Source organism: Heterodontus francisci, chromosome 25, assembly GCF_036365525.1.
Source record: "Heterodontus francisci isolate sHetFra1 chromosome 25, sHetFra1.hap1, whole genome shotgun sequence".
NCBI classification, from domain to species: domain Eukaryota; kingdom Metazoa; phylum Chordata; class Chondrichthyes; order Heterodontiformes; family Heterodontidae; genus Heterodontus; species Heterodontus francisci.
Genome location: NC_090395.1, coordinates 66,421,640 through 66,438,426, shown reverse-complemented (window position 1 = coordinate 66,438,426; position 16,787 = coordinate 66,421,640).

Here is a 16,787-nt window from a genome sequence, read left to right as displayed (position 1 = left end):
GTACTTCATTGGTTTTAAAGCAGTTTGAGATGTTTGGTGGTTGTGAAAGGTGCTATATAAATGCAAACCATTTTTATGCACTATCAAAATATTACAGCTATCAGGAAAGATTGAATTGGTTGGGCTTTTCTCTTTAGGAAAGAGACTCAGAGGAGACCTGATAGAGACCTTTAAAATTGGACAGGGTAAATCCAAAACTAGGGGCCATAAATACAAGATAGTCACTAATATATCCAATAGGGAAATAATCATAAATTTCTTTACTCAGAGAGTGGTTATAATGTGGATCTTGCTACTGCAGGAAGTTGTTGAGGCAAATAGCTTAGATGCTTTCAAAAGGAAACGAGACAAGCACATAAAAGAAAAAGGAATAGAAAGATATGCTGAAAGGCTAAGATGAGGTAGATAGAATAGGAGGAGATTCATGTGATGTATAAACAGCAGCAAAGACTAGTGGTGCCAAATGGCCTGTTTCTGTGCTGTATATTGTATGGAATTTTCTATGTAAGGGCAGTGGGTCAGAATGAATCAGTACTATACCAGAAGCTGAACTTAATCAGCCTAAAACTGGCAATTATGAGACCAATGAGATTCCCAAACAAATTGTAGTTGAGGGAAAACCACAAGTAAAATAAGGTCTTTGTCCAGAAATTCAGGACTACTTAGCTATGGAGAGGAATTACCAGTAGTAGATAAAATCGTTTCAAATGGAGTTAAATCATCATTGCATAAAGAAGATCTGCAAAAATTTCATAAGTAACATATGGACATAGAAAGTGACCTTAAGTTAAACAAGCATGAGACCATTCACTGGCTCAGAATAAACCAGGAGATGTCTCATGTTGTAGCTAATTGCTCATCCAGTACAAAATATCAGCCAAACCATCAAGCAGAACCACTAACATCACCCAGTACTGCATTGATCATACCAGAAATGTCAACGCTGATTCATTCACCAAGTGGGCGAAGGAGCATTTTATAGTTCTTGACTATAATTTCAGCAATGTATAGTATACAAAGCCACTGCATAATGCTTAACCGGACTCAGGAAGAAGCCGTGTAAAGAATGTGAAGAATCCTATAAAGAAGTCACAAGACAGTGGGTTTGGTGTTTCTGAGTTCACTGTAGTACTCTGTTAGAGAATGGTTGTTCACCAACAATGACAACGTGTATTTATTTAGAATCTTCAACATATGCTGCTACAGATTAAGTAACGTCAACCCAAGGAAGAAGCCATTAAGTGGCCATTAATTGGCTACTCAATGGCCTCAACTAGTCTAAGGGCGGATGGGCCACCTGCCAACTTCTCTGCCATTGGTAAAATATCAGTGGAGGCAGGTAGGCAATGGGCACGGCAACTCTCGCCATCCCTCCCAATTTTACACCCCCCCCACCCACCCCAATGGCCTCCCAGCCTATTCCGGGGTGAGGAGAGCGTAAAATTCTGGCCAGTGCTGTTGAAAACAGGCCTAGGCAACTGAAGACACAGCTACCAATGGTGAAGCAATTAAAATTGGGGATGCACAAGAGGCCATAATTGGAGAGCACAGGGACCTCAGAGAGTTGTAGAGCTGGAGAAGGTTACAGAGATAGGGAGGAACGAGGCCATGGAGGGGCTTGAAAACAAAGATGAGAATTTTAAAATTGAGCCACTGCTGGACCAGAAGCCCATGTGGCACAGGAGTGATGGGCAAACGGGAGTAGGTGCGAGGTAGGGTACAGGCATCAGAGTTTTAGATGAGCTCAAGTAAACGGAGGGTAGAAGACAGGAGATCGGTCAGTAGAGCAATAGAATAGTAGCCTGCCCATTTACCTCCTCTCTCCTCACTATCCCAGGCCCCAAACACTCCTTTCAGGTGAAGCAGCGATTTACTTGTACTTCTTTCAATGTAGTATACTGTATTTGCTGCTCACAGTGTGGTCTCCTCTACATTGGGGAGATTAAGCGCAGACTGGGTGACCGCTTTGTGGAACATCTCCACTCAGTCCGCAAGCAGGACCCTGAGCTTTCGGTTGCTTGCCATTTTAACATTCCCCCCTGCTCTCATGCTCACATCTCTGTCCTGGGATTGCTGCAGTGTTCCAGTGAACATCAACGCAAGCTCGAGGAACAGCATCTCATTTACCGATTAGGCACACTACCGCCTGCCAGATTGAACATTGGGTTCAATAATTTCAGAGCATGACAGCCCCCCATTTTACTTTCATTTTTAGTTATTTTTTCTTCCTTTTTTTTACATTCTTTTTTACATTTTTTACAATCTTTTTTTTGCATTTATTTCATTTCATCTTTGTTTGTTCAGTTTGCTTACCCACTGTTTTTTTTCAGGTTTGCACTTGCTGCTGTTCAATATTCAGTGTATTTACACCTAATCTGTACTAATGCTTTGTCTTTCAACACACCATTAACATATTGTTTGCCTTTGCTCCGTGACCTTTTGGTCAGCTATGTGGCCTGGTCCAATCTAGACCTCCTTTGTTATCTCTTGCCCCACCCCCACCTCACTTGCTTATAACCTGTGACTTTTCTAATATTTGTCAGTTCCGATGAAGGGTCACTGACCCGAAACATTAACTCTGCTTCTCTTTCCACAGATGCTGCCAGACCTGCTGAGTGATTCCAGCATTTCTAGTTTTTATTTATTATAATAGAATAGTAGAGTCTGGAGGTAACAAAGGCATGGATGAGGGTTTCAGCAGTTGATGAGTTAAGGCAGGGGCGGAGTTGAGAGATGTTACCGAGGTGGAAGTGGGCGGATCACCAATTGAGCGTTCCAGTGCAGCTTGTCAGTTTTCAACAACTTGCTATTTTGTTGGCAGCCTCAAGTAGTACATTTAAGGACCTCTGGGTAGGCCACAGATGGGCCCCAAAAGACTGAGTGGTGCGTGCTTGAAGCATGCTGTACTCAACCTTGCTTAATTTTGGAACAGAGTTTTGAAATAGGCCTTAGACCTCTCATTAGCATATTCGAGGGGCCAAACAGCTGTTTCAGGCAGTTGCCAGAGACACATAGATATCGTCGCAGCCTATTTAGTGTCAGATGTACTTCAGGTGCCGTTCAGTTATTGGACATAGACGATGCATAATTGGCACTTTTTGCCCCAAATCTGTTCCCTAAAAATGTGTGCAATTTTGACCCCCTGGCAATTTGTAAGTGCACAATCATGTCCCCTTTGAATCTGAAATAGGATGTATCCATGCTTTCTGGAAGCCTAAACAGATTCATTTGAATTCCCAGGGAGTTGGGAAGGGAGAAAGAGAAGGAAAAATTCAAAGGCAAGTGATGGGGTAAGGTGCACCTATGCTTCTTTCCAATTCGAACTGGGTGTGTCCTTTTAACCTAACAGTGTGCAATAGGGTTCCTGAAGACTGTCAGATGAAGGACATGTGTTTCATGGGGCCAGGGTGGGGAGGAGCACTCTCATCCCTATATATACACCCAGGGTCCCTTGGAACATGGAATTATATTGGTGTGCTCACTGGGATTCTAGAGAAGCTCATGCACCAGCTCCTGAAACATATCCATGCTGGAAGTTCAGGACTTCACAAAGAGAAATTCCAAGTCCCAAAACCAAACATCAGTTACCACGGTAAAAACCCTCATATAAATAATGTTTTAACTCCTACACTTATCTTGTTTGCCAAGGCATTACTTTTTATTGATCGGATCAGATGAACTATGTGGATTCCATTTACACTGTCTATACACACTGATTTCAAAGCCATTTTTGTGCGCTTTTTGTTTTGAGTTTTTTGCTCTTGGTGTATGCATATAGCTAGAGAGAAGGCAGTAATACATTATGGTAATAAAGAAGATACCCATATATGTATTTGAGCTGAGTTGCTATTGCAGCTGGGATGATTGGGGTGGTGAGTTAATGCTTATGTAGATAAATGTAGGTCTGGAGAAGCAGTGTTAATACAAGATAATTGTTCTCAAGTTGAGCATTTCAATGCAACCAGCAGCAGCTATTGGATTTATGAGATCCTCAAGAGGGTCAAGGCTGGTCAGTCTTGGGTATGTTTAGGTTTGTGGTGGGACCTTGCTTGTGAAGTGTCTTAGAACATTTTACTACATGAAATATAAATGCAAATTTTTGCTGTATTGAAGGTATTTCTCACTGGGGTGAGGTGCAGCTACCAACCGGATCAGCAGGTGATGGACAGCTGAAACATCCTCCAGATATGGAGGCCAGGTGTGAAATAAGCAGGGCTTCTTCAAGCAGTCACGGACTGCAGTGGCAGGGTGTTTAGGGTGGGGTGAGGTAGAGATTGGTGCCGCTACAAAACCTCCATAAATCTACTCACAGCACCCGGTGACATGGTAAGCCAGGGCTGCCATTCAATAAGCCCTACTACAACAATATCTTTCAACGGTGGATCAGCTGATAGCTGTGAAGAGGGATGAAAGGTTACAGCAGGGCCTTGTCCTCAATTATACAGGTTCGCCTGCTCATTGAAACCAGTCAATGCCCCGCCAAGACGTGTGGGGCCCGCAGTGCAACAGGTCTCCCACTCTAAAAGACACCACGCACAGGCCCATCTATGGATGGCAAATTTCCCCAAACAGTTTGGCAAGCAATTAGTAACGACCAGGACAGGATCGTGATATATAGGAGCTTCTAGTTACAACCTGACACAAAGGTGACAGTTACCAATTAACCACGTCACTCGTAATTGAGGCAGAAGGATAGTTTGGCATTTGTAGCTGTGTCTGAGCAGCCCTCTTCAAGGTTAGCTCTGCTCACCCACCCCCCACCCCCCCACCCCCACCCCTCCCCAGGGGTGGGGGGCAAGAAAAGGTGTCCTAAAAATAGCCTGCCTCACTACAAACCCGGCTGGAACACTGCATCCAGCAAGATCACCCATCAGCGTCAAAACTCTCAAAAACAATCAAGCTAGGATCTTAGAATATCAAGTTGCTAATGGATAACTCAGAATGACCCGAGAGATGAACAACGATAGTAGCCTGAGACATTGACATAGCAGCCATTAGAGAGACCCATAGAACAGATGAAGGACAAATAAAAAGAACATGTAGGTGGTTATACTTTCTTCTGGCAAGGGAAATCACTAGAAGAACACAGAATTCACGGAGTCAGCTTTGCCCTCAAAAACAAACTCATGAAGAAATTCCACAACCACCCTGTTGAGGTTAATGAATGTCATATGACACTCAATCTTAAGCTCAAAGACATCAATCTGCCATCCTCATCAGTGTTCATGCACCTATCTTGGACGAAGTGAAAGAAACCTTCTATTCCAACCTAGATGTAACTCTGGCAGCTATACCATCACAATCAAAGATCACACTTCTTGATGATTTCAATGCTAGGATGGGGGACAACTGCCCTTTGGGCCAACACCATTGGAAAGCATGGAGTTGGAAAGTCCAATCCCAATGGTGTACACCTCCTTACCCTGCGTGCTGAACACGATCTTGAGATCAGTAACACCCTTTTCCACCAAAGAAAACATCTCAAGACATCCTGGCAACATCCAAGATCGAAGTACTGAAACTTAACAGACCAACTAACAGGACCAGGAATCGAAAAGATATGCACATTACACGTGCTATGATTACGGCCGACAATTGCAGGACAGTCCACCGACTCATTTGTTCAGGATTAGCGCTTGAGGCGGCCCCAAAAGGAACCAACAGCCACGACAGGTATGGAAAAAATTTGAGGTCCTGGGTTCTCAAACAACACCAAGCTCAAGGAATTTTAAGAACAAATTAATCAGAAACTAGAGGAATGGATGGTCACCCCATCAAGCAATGTCCAAGATGACTGTCAATTATTGAAATCCATCATCACTTATACTTGTCAAGAAATACTCAGACACACCACTAAAAGATACCAAGACTGGTCTGAAAGCAATACAGAAATATACAAACTCATCAAACTGGGCTGCTCAGACACAGCTACAAACACCAAACCAGCCTTCTGCCTCAATTACAAGTGACGTGGTTAATTGGTAACTGCTACCTTTGTGTCAGATTGTAACTAGAAGCCATGCTGGATATACTTAGCAGTCTGGCAGCATCCGTGGAGAGAGAAGCAGAGTTAACGTTTCGGGTCAGTCACCCTTCTTCGGAACTTGTCCAAAGGGTCACTGACCCGAAACGTTAACTCTGCTTCTCTCTCCACAGATGCTGTCAGACCTGCTGAGTATTTCCAGCATTTCTTGTTTTTATTTCAGATTTCCAGCGTCCGCAGTATTTTGCTTTTATTATTATGTAACTAAAAGCCCCTATATATCACGATCCTGCCCGGGTCAGCACTAACTGCTCGCCAAAGGGCTTGAGGAAATTTGACATCCATAGATGACAAATAAGTGCTGGAAAGAGAATTTTGTAGAACTACTCAATCAGAACTCCACAGTGGACATGCACCTGCTGGAGTACCCCCCCCCCCCCCCGCCCCCGCCACAATATACAATCAGAAGTGAGCTAGACAATGACCCAATGCTCAACAAAATGATAACCGCTGTCGACCAGATGAAAAACAACAAAGTTTCTGGTTCTGACAATATCCCAGTGGAAGTTCTGAAACATGGAGGGGACATAGTGATCTCACAGATACATGCCCTATTTGTGAAGCTCTGGCAGAATGAAGAAATTCCAAATGACCATAGAGATGCCATGACGATCACAATCTTCAAGAAAGGAGACATGTTGAACTGTAGCAACTACAGGGGCATAACATTGCTCTCAACTGTTGGCAAAGTCCTAGCTAGGTTACTTCTTAATCGCCTCTCACCAATTGCAGAGGAGGTCCTTCCAGAGTCTGAGTGTGGCTTCCGACCCGCCAGAGGATCAACTGACATGATCTTCACAGCACGTCAACTTGAGGAAATGAGCAGAGAGCATAACATCCCTTTGTACATAGCTTTCTTCAATTTCACAAAAGCCTTTGACTCAGTGAATCAACCTGCCCTTTGGAAGGCGCTACAGCGATATGGATGCCCAGCTAAGTTCACAAACATCATCCGTCTCCTACATGACAATATGCAAATAACAGTACTATGCAATAGACCCCTTCCTTGTCAAAACAGGCATCAAACAGGAATGTGGCATTGCACCAACACTATTCTCAATTTTCTTGCGGCAATGCTGCAACTTATTACTGACAGGCTCCTCCCAGATGTGGTAATAACTTACTGCACTGATAGTAAACTCTTCAACCTCAACCGACTGAAGGCCAAAACCAAGACAGCAACCACTTCTGTAATAGAACTACAGTATACTGACAACATACAAGTTAGCACTCACTCTGAAGAAGAACTACAACAGATAGTCCATGTAGTCACTGAAGCCCACGATAGCATGCGACTTGCCCTGAACACGGGGAAGACCAAATTTCTCTACAAATCCACATGTATCAAATCCGACACCTTCAACTGAGATTCCTGGTGAAGTGATGGAAAATGTCCCTCACTTCCCATATCTTGGAAGCTATCTATCCCAAAAAGCTGACATTGATGAAGAGGTACACCACTGAATCCAATGTGCCAGCTCAGCCTATGGTATTTATGTACTCGTGTTTTTGAGAGGGCTGCATTTGCTGACAACGCTATCGCGAGGTGGCGCTGCAGTGGCACATGCACAAATGCAGCCTGTGCCACTAAAACGTCACAGTCTGCGACTTCAGGCAGCTGCCAGGACTAAAGCTGGTGCTGCTCAAATAATCACACGGAGGCAACCTGACCTAAACACATGGCAGCACACAATGGCCGGAGGGAGAGAGCAAGCGAGCGGGCTGGGGACAGTGGGGGCGGAGGGGAGCGGACCGGGGATGGCGGGGGGTGGGGGGACGGAACGGCCGGAGAGAGCAGCGGGGGGGGGTGGGGAGTGGAGCAGCTGGAGTGAGGGGGAGAGGGAGGAGGAATGCGTTTTCTGCGCATGCGCCATAGACTTGCAACTGCAAAAGACGTACCGGTTGGTCCCCCACCAAGGTCTTCGGCCGCTCACTCCCCACGGCTCTCTACGGTCTCTCGCTTCCAGCCCCCGCCGTCCAGCCGTTCCCTCCAGCCCAAGATCCCCCATCCAGCCGCACTCTCCCCTAATTCTCAACTCAAGGCTATGGGCCAAGTGCTGGCAAATGGGATTAGGTAGACAGGTCAGGTGTCTTTAATGCATCGGTGCAGACTCGATGGGCTGAAGGGCCTCTTCTGCACTGTACTATTCTTTGATTCTGTGACTGTACTGCAGGCATTGCAGCTGTCTGGTCCCTGCCTTTTGCATCCCCCTCCAGGCAGTTCTGAATTTAACTCCCTCCCACTACACCCCCTCTCCCCCCTCGCCCCCTCTCCCCCCCTCACCCCCCAACCCCTCCTCTCCCCCCTCCCCCCCACCCCCTCACCCCCCCCCACCTCCCCACCACTCCCCTCTCCCCCCTCAAGCCCCTTACCCCCACCCCCCACCTCCTCAAGCCCCCTCACGTTCCCTCACCCCCACCCCCCCCACCTCCCCCATCACCCCCCCCCCCCCCACCCCAAGGACCACACCACAGCTGGATATCTGAAGTGCAGTTGCAAAGTCGGGAAAATATCATCAAAAACCTCAACAATTCCGTGTTTAATTATTGAGAAGTTTTATTAAGGTCATTAAGCATTCGAGGCACTGCTGTGCATGGATACATGAGTGTTGTGTTGCCAGCATTCCCGTTAGACAGACAGGCCGAGTCTCTGCTATGCAGAACTAAAGAGATTGTTCCTGGAGAGCCTTGTGGTGAATGATCGCGTGGCTCTCTATTCCACTACTGTATTGTCCATGTGAAGAAGGCAAAGTCACAAGAGTCTGAGCTCAGTCTATTCTTGGTGAATGTTCCCCAAGCGCATCCCGATGTGCACTCCCACTTCATTTCCTTGCAGATCATAAACAACTGATCCCTCAGTTCACCGTTCAATGGGTAGCTGCTGATCTTCTTCCTCATGCTCTGCATCACATGGAACTGACAGAGGAGAACCGTTGCAGCTGGGAGATGCTTCCTGATCGCATTGATCTCATTGATGTCCTTATCCACAATGGCTGATCTCACGCGGCAGGCGCTGGATCCCATGAAATCGGCAAAAACACCCACAATCTCGTCCAGCATCTGAGCCGTCTCATTCCTCACCATGGCATAGAACACAGCCCTGCCCCTATCAATATTGTCCTGCACCATCACCTGGTACAGAGGGTAGCCGCATTTGTTCGCTTTGTACGTTCCGTCCATGAACAGCGGTTCAGGAAAGGCCTGTCGGTAGGTCTTCATGGCTGGTGTCATGAAGGCAATATAGAGGATGTTGCTTCCCTGCAGGCCAACCTGCACTGTGGCCCCGTCCTGCTGAATCTTCTCCAGCGTATCACACCGTGCATCCATGCTGTCATCCCCTGTTTTGAGCCGGGATTTTACATTTCTAAAGTCACTAAGGGTCATGGTCTTGTTGAATGAACGCTTGATATAATCCTTCAGCTGTTTGTTCCTAGCCTGCAGCTTGACCAACTCTTCTACCTTCTGCCTTTCATCCTGGTTCAGTTGTCATCTCCTTGCATAGAAGTGTAAACATTCTGGATCCAAAACATGACCGGTATGTACAAAATGGTAGGAGCTGACACACAGTTTGTTCTTGCTCGTATTGAATTTCACCTTGATGAAGAGCTCACAGCCCAGGGCGAGATACCTGAAAAGTTACACAGACATTCAATGAGCACGCCCCAAGTTCATCGTGCCCTCCCCAAAACGTCAGCCATCCCCAGGTGTGTTGTTGGCAGCAGTTTACATGCGCACCATGGCAAGGTCCCAAAAGCTGGTGCGCACCTGTTCCGCAGTGCAGAGGAGGTTGTGCAGAGGTGGTCGACCAGACATTGCTCCATCCAGGAAATCACAACAAAGGCAGTCCGTAAACACTTAAACTGACTCTAGCGGGGTGGGGGGGTGGGGGGGGGGGTGGCGGGGGGGTGGGAGGGTGGCATACTCCATAGAAACTTTACAGAAATGTAAGTGACTGTTTAGATGGAAAGCTGCTCGCTGGACTGGAGCACATGTACTGCCTGCACACAGCCCCAGACAATGGAAAGGATTTTAGTGCAGTGTAGTGGACTGGAGCACATGCAGTGCCCCAGATAATGGAAATGTTTTCAGAGCAACTCGCAACAGGGACTGGAGTACATGAAGTGCCCCAGACAATGGAAATGTTTTCAGAGCAACTTACCTTGGAGCAATCTCCTCTTTCTAATAAAAATGAAGCAGACTGAAATCTCCAAAACGACTAAATAATTGCGATAAAATGCCAGAAAATGCCCGACAAAACCTCTCCTCCTTCCATTTTCAGAAACTCGCGCCGAAGCTTGACGCATGCGTGAATATCCGAAGGTTGACGCATGCGTGAATACCCGTTGGCGTTGCATTGCTGTACGCGTAAAGCGCATGCGCAGAGGTCGACCAGGCGCATTTCCCAAAGATGCACACGTCACGCGATGACGTCATTGGCGCATGCGCTAACCAGTCCTGGCAAGTCGGAACGCAGCGCACGTGCAGAGAGCAGGAGCCCGTCTGCGCATGTGCGCACCTTGGCGCAGCCTGATGACGTCAGTGGCCGGCTGCGTTGTCAGGAATCAATTTGTTTTGAGAATCGTGATATCAAACCCAACACTAAACCCAGTCTATCAGGCAGAGGTTCTCCCCATGCTTACACACAGTGCTGAAGCTTGGAAAACTTTTTGACACCATATCAAGGCTCTAGAACAACATCATCAATGCTGTCTTAGAAGGATCTTGCGAATCAAGTGGGAGGAGAAAAGAACAAACTTGAGCATCCTCCAAGACACAGACATGCCAAGTATAGAGGCCACGATAATCTCACATCAGTTGAGATGGATGGGACATGTCGTCAGAATGCCTGACTCAAGACTGCCCAAACAGGTGCTCGACTCAGAGATATGCCAGGGGGCCCGTTTACACGGGAGCCAAAATAAACACTTCAAGGACAATTTCAAAGCCTCCATGAAGATCTGCTCTATTAACATCACACATTGGAAGCAGGTCATAGATCATAGAACATTACAGCGCAGTACAGGCCCTTCGGCCCTCGATGTTGCGCCGACCTGTGAAACCATCTGACCTACACTATTCCATTTTCATCCATATGTCTATTCAATGACCACTTAAATGCCCTTAAAGTTGGCGAGTCTACTACTGTTGCAGGCAGGGCGTTCCACGCCCCTACTACTCTCTCAGTAAAGAAACTACCTCTGACATCTGTCCTATATCTATCACCCCTCAACTTAAAGCTATGTCCCCTCATGTTTGCCATCACCATCCGAGGAAAAAGACTCTCACTATCCACCCTATCTAACCCTCTGATTATCTTATATGTCTCTATTAAGTCACCTCTCCTCCTCCTTCTCTCTAACGAAAACAACCTCAAGTCCCTCAGCCTTTCCTCGTAAGACCTTCCCTCCATACCAGGCAACATCCTAGTAAATCTCCTCTGCACCCTTTCCAAAGCTTCCACATCCCTCCTATAATGCGGTGACCAGAACTGCACGCAATACTCCAGGTGCGGCCTCACCAGAGTTTTGTACAGCTGCAGCATGACCTCGTGGCTCCGAAACACGATCCCCCTACTAATAAAAGCTAACACACCATATGCCTTCTTAACAGCCCTATTAACCTGGGTGGCAACTTTCAGGGATTTATGTACCTGGACACCAAGATCTCTCTGTTCATCTACACTACCAAGAATCTTCCCATTAGCCCAGTACTCTGCATTCCTGTTACTCCTTCCAAAGTGAATCACCTCACACTTTTCCGCATTAAATTCCATTTGCCATCTCTCAGCCCAGCTCTGCAGCCTATCTATGTCCCTCTGTAACCTACAACATCCTTCGGCACTATCCACAACTCCACCGACCTTCGTGTCATCTGCAAATTTACTAACCCACCCTTCTACACCCTCATCCAGGTCATTTATAAAAATGACAAACAGCAGTGGCCCCAAAACAGATCCTTGCGGTACACCACTAGTAACTAAACTCCAGGATGAACATTTGCCATCAACCACCACCCTCTGCCTTCTTTCAGCTAGCCAATTTCTGATCCAAAGCACTAAATCACCTTCAATCCCATACTTCCGTATTTTCTGCAATAGCCTACCGTGGGGAACCTTATCAAACGCATTACTGAAATCCATATACACCACATCCACCCACGGCTTTACCCTCATCCACCTGTTTGGTCACCTTCTCAAAAAACTCAATAAGGTTTGTGAGGCACGACCTACCCTTCACAAAACCGTGCTGACTATCGCTAATGAACTTATTCTTTTCAAGATGATTATAAATCCTATCTCTTATAACCTTTTCCAACATTTTACCCACAACCGAAGTAAGGCTCACAGGTCTATAATTACCAGGGCTGTCTCTACTCCCCTTCTTGAACAAGGGGACAACATTTGCTATCCTCCAGTCTTCTGGCACTATTCCTGTCGACAATGACGACATAAAGATCAAGGACAAAGGCTCTGCAATCTCCTCCCTAGCTTCCCAGAGAATCCTAGGATAAATCCCATCTGGCCCAGGGGACTTATCTATTTTCACACTTTCCAAAATTGCTAACACCTCCTCCTTGTGAACCTCAATCCCATCTAGCCTAGTAGTCTGTATCTCAGTATTCTCCTCGACAACATTTGTCATTTTAGTCATGACTAAAATGGAGATCCATCATTGAAAATGGTGCCAGGATCTTCCAATCAACAAGAGCAACCACTGAGAGAGAACAGCAAGGGAGACAGTAAGAGAGGTAGCTGCTCCAGCCAACAATCCGCCACCACCTCTATAGGCCGACAACCATTGTCCGCACTGTGGGACAGCCTGCAAGGCTAAGATAAGGCTCACAAGCCATCTGCAAACCCACAGTCAACACTGACATCTCAGTTCCACCCAGGAAGAATCATGCTCGACATGAGGGGTTACTGATGAGGATGATTTCTCATGAAGTATTTGTGTTGGTAGAAGCAGCCTGCATCACTGTCATACTTAGAGGGATAGGGAACAGAAAGCTCCCTGGAGTTTCTTTTACATTTGCTCAAACATGGAGCTCCGCTAAAGAGTTCTTGGGGGTTTTGTGTTTGTGGGTTGCTCATGGTGCTTACAAAAAGTGAGTCTGTGCCTGCAGGAAACATCTTTTGCCTATCTAAGATGGTCTTTTAAAACCTCTGAATTGGTGCACCTGGTGAAGATCGTACATCACAGTTCTTAATGGTTATATCTTGAGATAGATTTCAAACTATACTTTATCAGTTAGGCCCTCTTAGGATGCAGGCGAATCATCAACAGGAATCCCTTAAGGGAGCTAAGTGAGGTTTTTGGTCATTTCTGATCCGCCATGATCTTGATTCTTATGTTCGAGACCTAGATGAATCGGATGTCTCCAATTTCTCCCTATATTGAAAATTGAGCAGTTCCAATGGTGAAGTTGCTTTGGGCTGCAACATGTAGGCTCTCCATAGCCAGAGGTTGTTTCTTTAGTCAAGAATTTCTTTAGTCAAGCTTCCCTCTTCAGAGTCCATTTTAAAACCCCAAATTAATTTCTTGTTTGCAGGTGAGAAATTATAAGGCGGTACAGAATGTGACACATTATCATTAATCATGTGATGTTATCACAGCACGGGTGTTCATTGTGCAAGAATTAGCAATTGTCCAGTTAGGAAGGACACAGTGGCCATTCCATCAAACAAGTAAAATTACACAAGAGAGAACTCAAGTTGGTTTTGTTTATTAATTATTTGAGAATGCAGAGGTTGTTTTATGAGGAAAGGTTGAGCTGGTTGGGCCTATGCCCATTGGAGTTTAGAAGAATGAGAGGTGATCTTATTGAAATATATAAGATTCTGAGGGGTCTTGACAGCGTAGTTGCTGACTGGATGGCTCCCCTCATGAGGGAATCTAGAACTAGGGAGCACAGCTTCAAAATAAGGGGTCTCCCATTTAAGACGGAGATGAGCAATTTCTTCTCTGAGAGGGTTGTTAATCTTTGGAATTTTCTTCCCCAGACAGCAGTGGAGGCTGGGTCATTGAATATATTCAAGGTGGAGTTAGACAGATTTTTAATCCACAAGGGTTATGTGGGGCTGACAGGAAGGTGGAGTTAAGGTCACAATCAGATCAGCCATGATCTTATTGAATGGCAGAATAGGCTCGAGGGGCTGAATGGCCTACTCCTGCTCCTATTCCTTATTTCCTTATGAAAGGCATGTAACTGCCGATTGACTGCCAAGACTACCCAGTCGATGGTGATATGCTGATGCATGGGGGCATAAAGGAGACAGCTCTACTGCATACACCTAGGTCAGAGGTCAGCAACATTTTTCCCTGAGCAGCCTTTTAAAAAAAATTTGATGAAAATAAAAACTATGAAATGTTGTCATTTCTAAACCAAACACTTGGCAAATTGCCAAGTGTCTCTGGTAGAATGCATAATTTGCATATATAATAAATAAAATGCATGTATTGAATTTACCTATCAATAGAAAAAAAAAACAAAATGAAAACAATCTATCTCTGAATTATTGGGCTCTTTGACTTTTTTTTAAAAAACTATAATTTTGTCAGTAAACTCATCTTTAAAACAAACGATAATTTAAGAATTATGATAATTAATGGAGAATTAAGATAATTTTTTTGACTACTGATTCTCGTGATAAAAAATAGCATCTAATTGCACATTCAGAATAATTTATCATCTCAGCTATATTAGAAACAATAATGGTTGCTACCATGAAACCTGCTCTTCGAATCAAAGGCATTATTTATAACCATTGTGTAGCTATACCACTCAAACAGGTTTACTTAGAGCACAATGATGTTTTTTGTTAAATTAATTATTTGAAACCGCAAAGTACAGTGTGATGATTAGCCCATCAATAAAAACACAGTTCTTACTTTTCTTGGACTTAATTTTTTTTAGCCTTTTTTCATGTTAATAAGGTGCAACTGGAAAAGGTTGGGAGCCGCAAATGAGATGTTAAAGAGCTGCACGTGGCTCCTGAGCTGCAGGTTACAGACCCCTGATTTAGGTCAATCCACAGACTGCCTAACATCCCAAGAGGTTGAAGTTATTACTGAATCAATATCAACAACTTGCAATAATGTAGCACCTTTAACATGGCAAAAAGTCCCAAGGTGCTTGACAGCAGCAGCATCAGACAAACACCCAGCTGAAGAAGGAGATATTAGAACAGGGGTCTAATAGCTTGGTTAAAGAGGTAGGTTTCAAGCAGCCACTTAATAGAGAGGATAGAGAGGTGGAGAGGTTTAAGGAGGGCATTCTTGAACTTACAGCCTAAGCAGCTGAAGTCACCATTGCTAATGGTGGGGAAAAGAAAGTGGAAGATGCACAAGAGGCCAGAATTGGAGGAACGCAGAATTCTTGGAAGCCAATGTAAGTCAGCAAGCTCAGGGGTGAATCCAGAGTACTCGGAGGACTGCAGAAGGTTAATGAAGTGGTGAAGGATGAGGCTGAAGAGTGATTCAAAAACAAGGATGAGAATTTTAACATCAAGATGTTGCTGGACAGGAACCCAATGTCCATCAGTGTGCACAGGAGCAATGGGTGAACAGGACTTGGTGTGAGTTAGGATACAGTCAGTAGAGCTTTAGATGAACTCAAGTTTACAGAGGGTAGATGATGGGAACCCCACAGATAAAGCATTGGAATATTCCAGTATGAAGGCAACAAAAGCCTGGATGAGGGTTTCAGCAGCAAATGGGTAGAGGCAGGGAAAGGACAGGTGATATTAAGAAGGTACTATCTAGGTGGTCTGATTTGAAAGAAAGACTTGCATTTATATAATTCTTTTCACAAGCACCGTATGTCTCAAAGCACTTTACAGTCAATGAAATACTTCTGAAATGTTGCACTGTGGGAAATGTGACAGCCAGTCTGTGCACAGCAAGCTCCCACAAGCAGCAATGTGATAATGATCAGATAATCTGTTTTTGTGATGTTAATTGAGGGATAACTATTGGCCCAGGACACTGGGGATAACCCCCCTGCTCTTCTTCAAAATAGCACCATGGGATCTTTTACATCCACCCAAACAAGAAAATGGGGCCTTGGGTTAATGCCTCATCCAAGAGACAGCACTTCCAACAGTGCAGCATTCCCTCCTTGTCTTTAGTGCCCAAGCCCTGGAGTGGGACCTGAATCCAGAACCTTGTGACTCAACAACAACTTATATTTCTATAGCGCCTTTAATGTAATAAAACATCTGAACGTACTTTATAGGAGCATTATAATAAAGTATGACACCGAGCCACAAAAGGAGATATTAGGTCAGGTGACCAAAAGCTTGGTGAAAGAGGTAGGTTTTAAGGAATGTATTAAAAGAGGAAAGAGAGGCAGAGAGGTATAGGGAGGGTCTTCCAGAGCTTGGGGCTGAGCCAACTGCAGGCGCAGCCACCAATGGAGGAGCGATTAAAATCGGGAATGCACAAGAGGCCAGAATTAGACACAGAGGCAAGCGTGCTACTGACTGAGCCACAACTAATTCTCATGGGTATAAGAAGATAAGGAATAGGTGCAGGAGTAGGCCGGCCATAAGGCCCCTGGAGCCTGCTCCGCTATTCAATAAGGAATGGCTGATCTTCAGCCTCAACTCCACTTTTCCGCTCTATCTCCATATCCCATTTATGCTTTAGGTGTAATTTGAACAGAAGAATAGTTTGCGTTTAGAACCTGCTCATCTCTGTGTACAACACAGTTGAAAGATGCGTTTCAATACAACCAATTGATGTGT